Source organism: Pan troglodytes, chromosome 5, assembly GCF_028858775.2.
Source record: "Pan troglodytes isolate AG18354 chromosome 5, NHGRI_mPanTro3-v2.0_pri, whole genome shotgun sequence".
Taxonomy (NCBI): Eukaryota; Metazoa; Chordata; class Mammalia; order Primates; family Hominidae; genus Pan; species Pan troglodytes.
In genome coordinates this window covers 13,468,113-13,477,697 of record NC_072403.2, presented here as the reverse complement: position 1 = coordinate 13,477,697, position 9,585 = coordinate 13,468,113, and the positions used below count along the sequence as shown (strand labels likewise).

General features: G+C 42.5%; 1 pseudogene; it reads left to right on the top strand.

Moving 5' to 3' along the window:
* Positions 1-7,614: 7,614 nt before the first annotated feature.
* Positions 7,615-8,855, top strand: LOC471850 (isocitrate dehydrogenase [NADP] cytoplasmic-like; annotated as a pseudogene).
* The last annotated feature ends 730 nt before the right edge of the window (positions 8,856-9,585 follow it).

Below are 9,585 nucleotides of genomic sequence, written 5' to 3'. Positions count from 1 at the left end.
AGAGGCTTAGCGGGGTCAGGTTATCTATCCATGGTCACTCGGGTGGCAATCAGCAGAGCCAGGAATGCGAGTCTATAAAAACCTGCTCTGATGTCCGCCCTGGGAACACGCTTCCTCTCACCATACCACTCACCTTCCTCTCCCTCTCTCTCTACCTTTCCCTCCTGCTGTCTCTTTGAGTTCACAGCATTTCGCAATTGATCATGTACTATATGTTTTCTCCTTGCATTTTCTTAACTCATTAGGTAACTTCTGTGTGCACTTATTTCATATTTCTTCAATTAGATTTGTAAATGCTGAGCCAGGCGCGGTGGCTCACGCCTGTAATCCCAGCACTTTGGGAGGCCAAGGCAGGCGGATCACAAGGTCAAGAGATCAAGACCATCCTGGCCAACATGGTGAAACCCCATCTCTACTAAAAATACAAAAAAATTAGCTGGGCGTGGTGGTGTGCACCTGTAGTCCCAGCTACTTGGGAGGCTGAGGGAGGAGAATCGCTGGAACACGGGAGGCGGAGGTTGCAGTGAGCCGAGGTCATGCCATTGCACTCCAGCCTGGCGACAGAGCGAGACTCCGTCTCAAATAAAAAGATTTGTAAATGCCATGAGACAAAGGGAGTTAGGAAAGGATGAAATCAAGAATATCATGCCTTGTGCAGAGTGGGATTCATATGTATGTTCCAGTTAAAACAGGTTTGGGATGTCAACACCTCAATATTTTATAGAACTAGGAGGAGGTCATCCGTGAGTTAAACATAGATCACCAATAGTCTCAAACAGTGACCCCCAAACTTTTAAATTACAAGGGCCATCTTGTTATTAGAAACTCCTAATTTGCTTCTAAGCAAAGAAAAGCTTCTGACAATAACTAATGGAATAAATATTATGTATTAGTATTATTTTTAAAACTGTCATGAATTTAGTGATGCCTTCGAGCAAACTTGTATTTTATTAATTGCAATTACACTTCCCCATGTTTTAGAATAGTATGAGTAGGTGTAAAATATTATGCATGCAGTCTATAGATAATGCTTGCAGCCCCACAATTTTAAATGCCTCATCAGGCATCCATGTCCTATAGACTAGGAATCACTGATTTATGAGTTCGCTACCCCTGAGCTGAGAGTGGACAGGGTGAGCTCACCTTGTAAAGGATCATGCTTCCCTTCTGAGTCCAGAATTCTTTTGTGGGAAGGAATCTTAGTTTACGGCGGAGCTCTGACATTTTTCTGTCTTCTCTATTCAATAAGAGTACAAAAGGGGGAGGGTCTCCCCTCACTGATTATGCGATATAATTACCACAGCCGGGATTGGGATTAACAGTCGTGGGTTCAGTGCGACAAATTTAAAAACAACTCAGTGAGCTCATTTTTAATGTCTCTTTCCTCTTTCCAGTTCAGATCTCAGAGAAATTTGAACTAACAGGGGTGAGTTCAGTCAAAGCTGGCTGTGTGCAAACTATCAACTGGTAACAGAATGCTGGCCACGGGAAGACGAGGAGTTTCTCCCCTGTGCCCTTTGTTAAAACTTTTTTGGTAACTCATCTTTGGTTTTCGTTTTTGTTTTTTTTTTTTGAGGCAGGGTCTCACTTTGTCACCCAGGCACCACCCTTGAGTGGTCTTGGCTCACTGCAACCTCTGCCTCCTGGGTCCAAGTGATTCTTGTGCCTCAACCACCCAAGTAGCTAGGATTACAGGCATGTGTCACCACACCCAGCTCATTTTTGTATTTTTAGTAGAGAGGGGGTTTCACCACGATGGCCAGGCAGGGCTTGAACTCCTGTCCTCAGGTGATTCTCCCACTTCGGCCTCTCAAAGTGCTGGGATTACAGACGTGAGCCACCACACCTGGCCTCATCTTTGTTTTTTATTGAAAGTCAAGGCTATATAGTCTGGGTAAAGAGTGTTGCTGAGTGAGTCTGGAAGAAATCATCTGAAGCAAGAACTATATGATTTATTGCATAACACAAAAAGGATATGTAGTATTTTGTTCATACATCTACCTAATTCTTCCTTAAGGATGCCTCAGATCCTTCTGCCATAAGCCTTTAAAATGGAAGGCAATACACAAAGGTAGAATATGATGCTCACCATCATTGTAGAACTAACAGGAAAGGTGGCAGCCTAAAAAGGAGTATTATTCCAAGAAAGAAACAGGCCCATACACAAACAACTGCAAATACGTTGTGGTGACTTAACTAAGAGATTAGACTTAATTTAAAAAGTAATAATGATCTTATTCATTTCAATCTAAACAATTCAGAGTTTTACCAGTTTATTTTAGAGAAACATGGACAATACTATTGCCCTCATCCCAAAATACATACAGAGCCCTTATCATGTGCATGGCATAATGAAAAGCAACAATATTCTATTTTAAGGAATTAGGTGCCTCTTACAGTCTAAAGGTCAGATCTAGAAATACTGTTCTCTATTTGGGCTTCCAAATTTCCCTCTGGTCTGAAGAACAGATCTCTCCCTTGAGAAGTTCAGCTTCTCAAACAATGTCAGGCACATAATAGGACTCAGGAAAGATGTGTTGAATGAATGAATGAGTGAGTGAGTGAATGAATGAGCTCATGAATGGGGTGCCTGTCACTTCAGCAAACAAATGTCTCAACACAAAACCACAAGCAGTGGTGTCTGCCTGTAGGCCCAGCTACTCGGGAGGCTGAAGTGGGAGGATTGCCTGAGCCCAGGAGTTTGAGGCTATAGTGCACTATGATTGCACTTGTGAATAGCCACTGCACTCCAGCCTGAGACATATTTTAAAAAGAAAAAAATGTATGAACACAGACATCCCATCCTCATTCAGGAAAAACTCAGAATGGAACTTCAGGCAGATGGTGAAAACCACACATTCTCCCAGTTGCTTTAACTGCACTGTTTCCCCTTCCAAACTTGGATTTCTTATGGTCTTTACGTCAAAAGTAGAAGTGAAAGCGGATTCTCCATGGTTGTGTGCACCTTTTGAATGATAAATAGTCAATCATTTTAAGGCAGTGTGTACAGGGGTGGCTGATTCTGGAGAGTGGGATTTGTTGAGGAAGGTTTGTACGAGGAGCCCAAGGCAAGGATAGCGTGGGGTAGAGAAGGATGTCTACTGAGGATAGAAATAGGAAAGGAGAAATCAATGCAGGAAGAACAGGAAGCTCTGTGTGTGTATGTGCACATTTCACACGTGCATAAAAGTAAAATATGCAAATATATATGACTTGAATTGGATCCACAAATAAGCACTAAAATACACCAGCTACAGAGATGTTCTCTGTAAAATACACCAGAACAGAGATGTTCACAGCCCCTCTAGGTCAAACGATTAAACGAAAAGACTGATGGCATCTGTGGGAAAGATGTTTTAGCCTTTGAGCTCTACAGCTTTATATCAAGCTCGTCCAATCACTCTAGGGCACTAAGGAAAAAGATGAAAAAAAAATAGCATTCTTTATCATTATAACTGATGATGAGATAAAAATACTGACAAGACAGCTTTCTGTCCACAGGAACAAACTTAAACTGGTTAACTTGAAAAGGAAACATTCAAAAACAGATGATATGAATACATGGCGTTAGAATTAGGGTAGTGGTGGCCAGGCACAATGGCTCACGCCTGTAATACTAGCACTTTGGGAGGCTGAGGCAGGCGGATTACTTGAGGCCAGGAGTTTGAGACCAGCCTGCCCAACATGGTGAAACCCTGTCTCTACAAAAAATACAAAAATTAGCCAGGTGTGGTGGTATGCACCTGTAATTCCAGCTACTCAAGAGACTGAAGCACAAGAATCACTTGAACCTGGGAGGCGGAGGTTGCAGTGACCCAAGATTGAACCATTGCACGCCAATCTGGTGACAGAGTGAGACTCTGTCTCAAAAAAAAAAAAAAAAAAGAATTAGGGTAATAGTTACCTTGGGTAGGGAGTGACCAAAAGGGTCCAAAGAGGGGACTTCTGGGATGACAGTAATGTTTTGTTTCTTGACCTGGGGACATGGTGTGTTGATGAGTGAGGAAATTCATCCCACTCTGTGCTTACGGTTTGTATGTATTTCTATATGAATATTACACTTTAGTAAAAAGCTTACTCAAAATGCCTACATAGACATTTGTTTTGTTTTGTTTTGAGATAGGGTCTCACTCTGTCGCCCAATGGAGTGCAGTGGCACTATCAGAGCTCACTGCAGCCTCAACCTCTCTGGGCTCAGGTGATCCCTCCTATCTCAGCCTCCCAAGGAGCTGGGACTACAGGTGCCTGCCACCACATCTGGCTAATTTTTGTATTTTTTGTAGAGATAGGTTTTGCCATATTGCCCAGGCTGGTCTCTAACTCCTGGGCTCGAGCAATCCTCCCACCTCGGCCTCCCAAAGTGCATGGATTATAGACGTGAGCCACCATGCCCAGTGCTATCTAGAAATTTCAAGATTATTTCATTGGCAATTGAATCTCTATAAAAACACAAGCAATTTCAAAACTTATATATATTTTCTTTAATGAGGGTGGTGATGGATGGAATTCTAGCAATGAAGAGAAAGAGAGCCTATTCATAAGTCAAGTGTTTGGAGCTTCCCAGGGAGATGAGACGTTAGTCCTACATAATTATTAAAGGAAATATTGTGCTACACTTACTATGGAGCCCAAACTGATGGGCCAGATAAAAGTCTAGGCTCTCTGCAGGTCATACAGTCATCTAGCCTGTACTTTCCTAATTGTTTTCTTCTCTGGTATTACTAAAGGGCTTATTAACCTGCTGGTAAACAATGAACACAGATTAGTGGTCATTAATTAAGGTCATGGGTCACCTAATAGGGATGGCTCAGTGAGTAGTTTCTGTTGGTCTTACGTAGCACCTGATAGACCATCAGAGATGACCAGGTCAAATATGGCTGGGTCACAACTCTATTCTCTCAGGAGGAAATGCTCCTTCCTCTCACTTTCCACCTCACCCTTTATGGATAAAGGAGGCCAATACAACGTGGGCCTGCCGGGGTCGTGTATTCTTACCCAGTCAGATTTTGACTCCTGCCTCTCCCGTGAGGTATTCCACCAGGGATCCCCTCCCTCATTGACATGAGCAGACAGGACCATGAGGGCTATTTGTTCCCAAACTCCTCACCATCAATATCACCTTTTTTCCGTTTTCTCCAACTTCGAGGATTGGGAGCCCAGGCATGGTGGCTCATTTCTATAATCCCAGCACTTTGGGAGGTCAAGGTGGGAGGATTCCTTGAGCTCAGGAGTTTGAGGCCAGCCTGGGCAACACGGTGAGACTCCATCTCTGTAAAATTAGATTAATACAAATAAAAAATAAAAAGAATTGGGAGAAGTGACTGGTAATTTCTCTTTATGAAAAGAAAATCCCCCAAAGTATTCTTAATCATTTTTCATATTCAAAGGTAAAAATCTGTCAGCATCATGTGATGACTGGTGGAATTTCCAGATCAAGGGTATGAGCATTCCACAAAAGTGTACTTACTCCCACTTCAGCAGGGACAATTACATCTCTATCCCTATGAAATATCAGGATTCTGTGCAAGATTTCGCAAGTAAAAAAGGAGTTTTGATGCTTTTAAGAAGTTTTAAGGGTCCCAGCAGCTTAGGGGTGGCAAGAATTGCAGCCAGGACAGCTCTGCAAAGGCCCTCGCAGTGCCGGCCCGGAACACTGCCAGGAAGCCGGGGAAAAGGAGCAGTTCAGCTCAAGAGACAGTCATGGAGAGACTGGCAAGATGGTATCCAAACCTGTTCCTGCAGATGCTGAAACTGATTTTAAAATATACAAACAATAAAAGTAAGAAAGTGTAAACAAAAGGGAAAGGGGGAGCAAAACTATGAAATCAGACTCACCTGCAGAAAATGAAGATGCTAAAACCAGAAGAGGCCAGACTCTGGGGAAGCAGGAGAGAAAGCAGCCAAATCTGGTGAGTATCCTCAACCGAGTACCCTCGATTATCTCAGCATTGCCTTCTTGCAGAAGCCAGAAGAGCCATTTTACCAACTATTTTGTAAAGGCAAGTTTTTAATAGTTCTAGAAACACACTTGTAAGAAGCAGGAAACCTACCCCTTCCCTTAAAAAAAAAATTGTTTTTGATAAGGGTAAATACTTTTTTAAAGAAGTAAGCTCATGGCCTGGGGTTAGATTTCTTTTCCTTTTATTTAGTGCCCCTTCCCCACCCTGGTTGTATATTTTTCCATATACATCATACATTTTTCAATTTAGCTATTCATAGAATAAGTGGAAATCGAATTAACGGAGACATTGACTATAGTCTGAGGGTGGGGGAGGGGAGGTGGTGGAAACCGTGCTGGCAGTTTCCAACATCCCATTACAAGAAGCACAATCAGGCTGGGTGTGGTGGTGTGTGTCTCTAATCCCAGCCCCTTGGGAGGCCAAGGTGGGTGGATCACTTGAGCCCAGGGGTTTGAGACCAGCCTGGGCAACATAGAAAAACCCTGTCTCTACTAAAAACAGAAAAATTAGCCGGGCGTGGTAGTGCGCGTCTGTAGTCCCAGCTACTCAAGAGAATCACCCCAGCCCGGGACACAGAGGTTGCGGTGAGCTGAGATCGCACCAGGTCACTGAATTCCAGCCTGGGCCACGGAAGGAAACCCTGTCTCAAAAAAAAACCCAAAACAACAACAACAACAAAAAACACAATCCAATGGCAATTTAAAGTTGTAATCATGCATTTAACTTATAAACATTTTATACTGCTTAGCTTTATTCCCTTGTCTTTTACTAAAATTATTTATAAAACTACTCCTTGATCTGGGTTCCCCGATGGAACGGGGTGTCCTCCATGACACCTTCGTTCCTGGTAATCCAATTTTTCCTAATAATTTTATCAATGTGTTGTGAAAGATTGGACAGGTTTGAGCATGTAGTATCTATATTAAATCGTGAATTAGTCAAATTTTAGACCAAACAAATTTTCAATGTTTTAAGAGGATGGCATTTGAAAACCTGTTTCTAAAAAAAATAATTTGTCTCCAAATCATAAGCTAAAAAGTCAATAGAATAACTGTTTGGAAAAGAATTACAGTTGCATAGCTTTTTATATTTTCAGTACTCACAGTTAAGAACTATATACAGGGTTTCTGCAGAGGCTGTGTCAGAAGCCAAGGCAGCGGGAGTCCGATTTGGGATTGCCAGCCTGTGTGTGTGAGTCTGAGCATGTGAGCAGCTGTAGCGCCCCAGCTCCCCATCAGCATATCATCCCGGCAGGAGATAAACTACGTTCAGTTAAGTCTGCAAGACTGGAAGGAATTGGGGTGATAAGAAATTGATGCACTGTTGGTGGGGCACGGTGGCTCACGCCTGTAATCCCCGCACTTTGGGAGGCTGAGGCGGGCAGATCACCTGAGGTCAGGAGTTCGAGACCAGCCTGACCAACATGGTGAAACTCCATCTCTACTAAAAATACAAAATTAGCCGGGCGTGGTGGTGCATGCCTGTAATCCCAGCTACTAGGGAGGCTGAGGCAGGAGAATCACTTGAACCCCTGGAGATGGAGGTTGCAGTGAGCCGAGATCATGCCATTGCACTCCAGCCTGGGCAACAAGAGCAAAACTCCGCCTCAGAAAAAAAAAAAATTGATTCACTTTCAAGGTTTATTAAACTCAAAATGTCTAAAAAATTCAATGGCGGTTCTGTGGTAGAGATGCAAAGAGATGAAATGACACAAATCACTTGGGAATTGATTAAAGAGAAACTCATTTTTCCCTATGGGGAACTGGATCTACATAGCTATGATTTAGGCATAGAGAACTGTGATGCCACCAACGACCAGGTTACCAAGGATGCTGCAGAAGCTATAAAGAAGTATAACGTTGGTGTCAAGTGTGCCACTATCACTGCTGATGAGAAAAGGGTTGAGGAGTTCAAGTTGAAACAAATGTGGAAATCACCAAATGGCACCATCCAAAATATTCTGGTTGGCACGGTCCTCAGAGAAGCCATTATCTGCAAAAATATCCCCTGGCTTGTGAGTGGATGGGTAAAATCCATCATCGTAGGTCGCATTGCTTATGGGGATCAATACAGAGCAGCTGATTTTGTTGTTCCTGGGCCTGGAAAAGTAGAGATAACCTACACACTAAGTGACAGAACCCAAAAGGTGATATACCTGGTACATAACTTGGAAGAAGGTGGTGGTGTTGCCATAGGGATGTATAATCAAGATAAGTCAATCGAAGATTTTGCACACAGTTCCTTCCAAATGGCTCTAAGGATTGGCCTTTGTAGCTGAGCACCAAAAACACTATTCTGAAGAAATATGATGGACGTTTTAAAGACATCTTTCAGGAGATATATGATAAGCAGTACAAGTCCCAGTTTGAAGCCCAAAAGATCTGGTATGAGCATAGGCTCGCTGATGACATGGTGGCCCAAGCTATGAAATCAGAAGGAGGCTTCATCTGGGCCTGTAAAAACTATGATGGTGACATGCAGTCAGACTCTGTGGCCCAAGGGTATGGCTCTCTTGGCATGATGACCAGCATGCTGGTGTGTCCACATGGCAAGACAGTAGAAGCAGAGGCTGCCCACTGGACTGTAACCCGTCACTACTGCATGTACCAGAAAGGCCAGGAGATATCCACCAATCCCATCGCTTCCATTTTTGCCTGGACCAGAGGGTTGGCCCTCCAAGCAAAGACTGATAACAATAAAGAGCTTGCCTTTTTTGCAAATGCTTTGGAAGAAGTCTGTATTGAGACAATTGAGGCTGGTTTCATGACCAAGGACTTGGCTGCTTGCATTAAAGGTTTACCCAGTGCGCAATGTTCTGACTACTTGAATACTTTTGAGTTCATGGACAAACTTGGAGAAAACTTGAAGATCAAACTGGCTCAGGCCAAACTTTAAGTTCATACCTGGGCTGAGGAGGATAAGTGCCTTTTGATAACTAGGTCTACAGGTTTTCATTTTTCTGTGTCACACTCAAGGATAAAGGCAAAATCGATGTGTAGTTTGTTTAGAAGCTAGAGTTTATCTTTTGTGTAAGTTTATAGACTTTAATATATATATAAAAGTCTATATTGCCACCTTTGTTATTGCCACCTTTGTGAATATGGGAAGGGACTTTAAATTTTATTTTCTGGTAGCAGCCTAGGAATTCGGTTAGTACTCATTTGTATTCACTGTCACTGTTTCTCATGTTCTAATATAAATCACCAAAATCAAGAGTGCTCAAAGGGTAAGTGATAGCCACAGTATTGTTCCCTAAAATATGCATAAAGTAGAAATTCACTCCCTTCTTCTCCTGTCCATGACCTTGGGCACGGGAAGGTTTTGTTGTTAAAGATGTCCCATTATGTGATGTAGAGTTGTACGTTAAACTTGCACATGACTGGAGCAAACTATGAGTGCAACTCAAAACGTGTTGAAGACACTGCAGTCATTTTTGTAAAGAGCTTGCTGAATGTTTCCAATAGACTAAATAGCTTTTAGGCCACAGGAGAGTTTGGAATCTGGGATTAATACCACCTGGAGGTTTGGGGAAAAAAATAAAAGAACTATATAGAAATGAATCATTAGGTCTATGTACTGATCATCAAACAAAAACAAAAACAAAACAGTAAAATATCAATTAAGG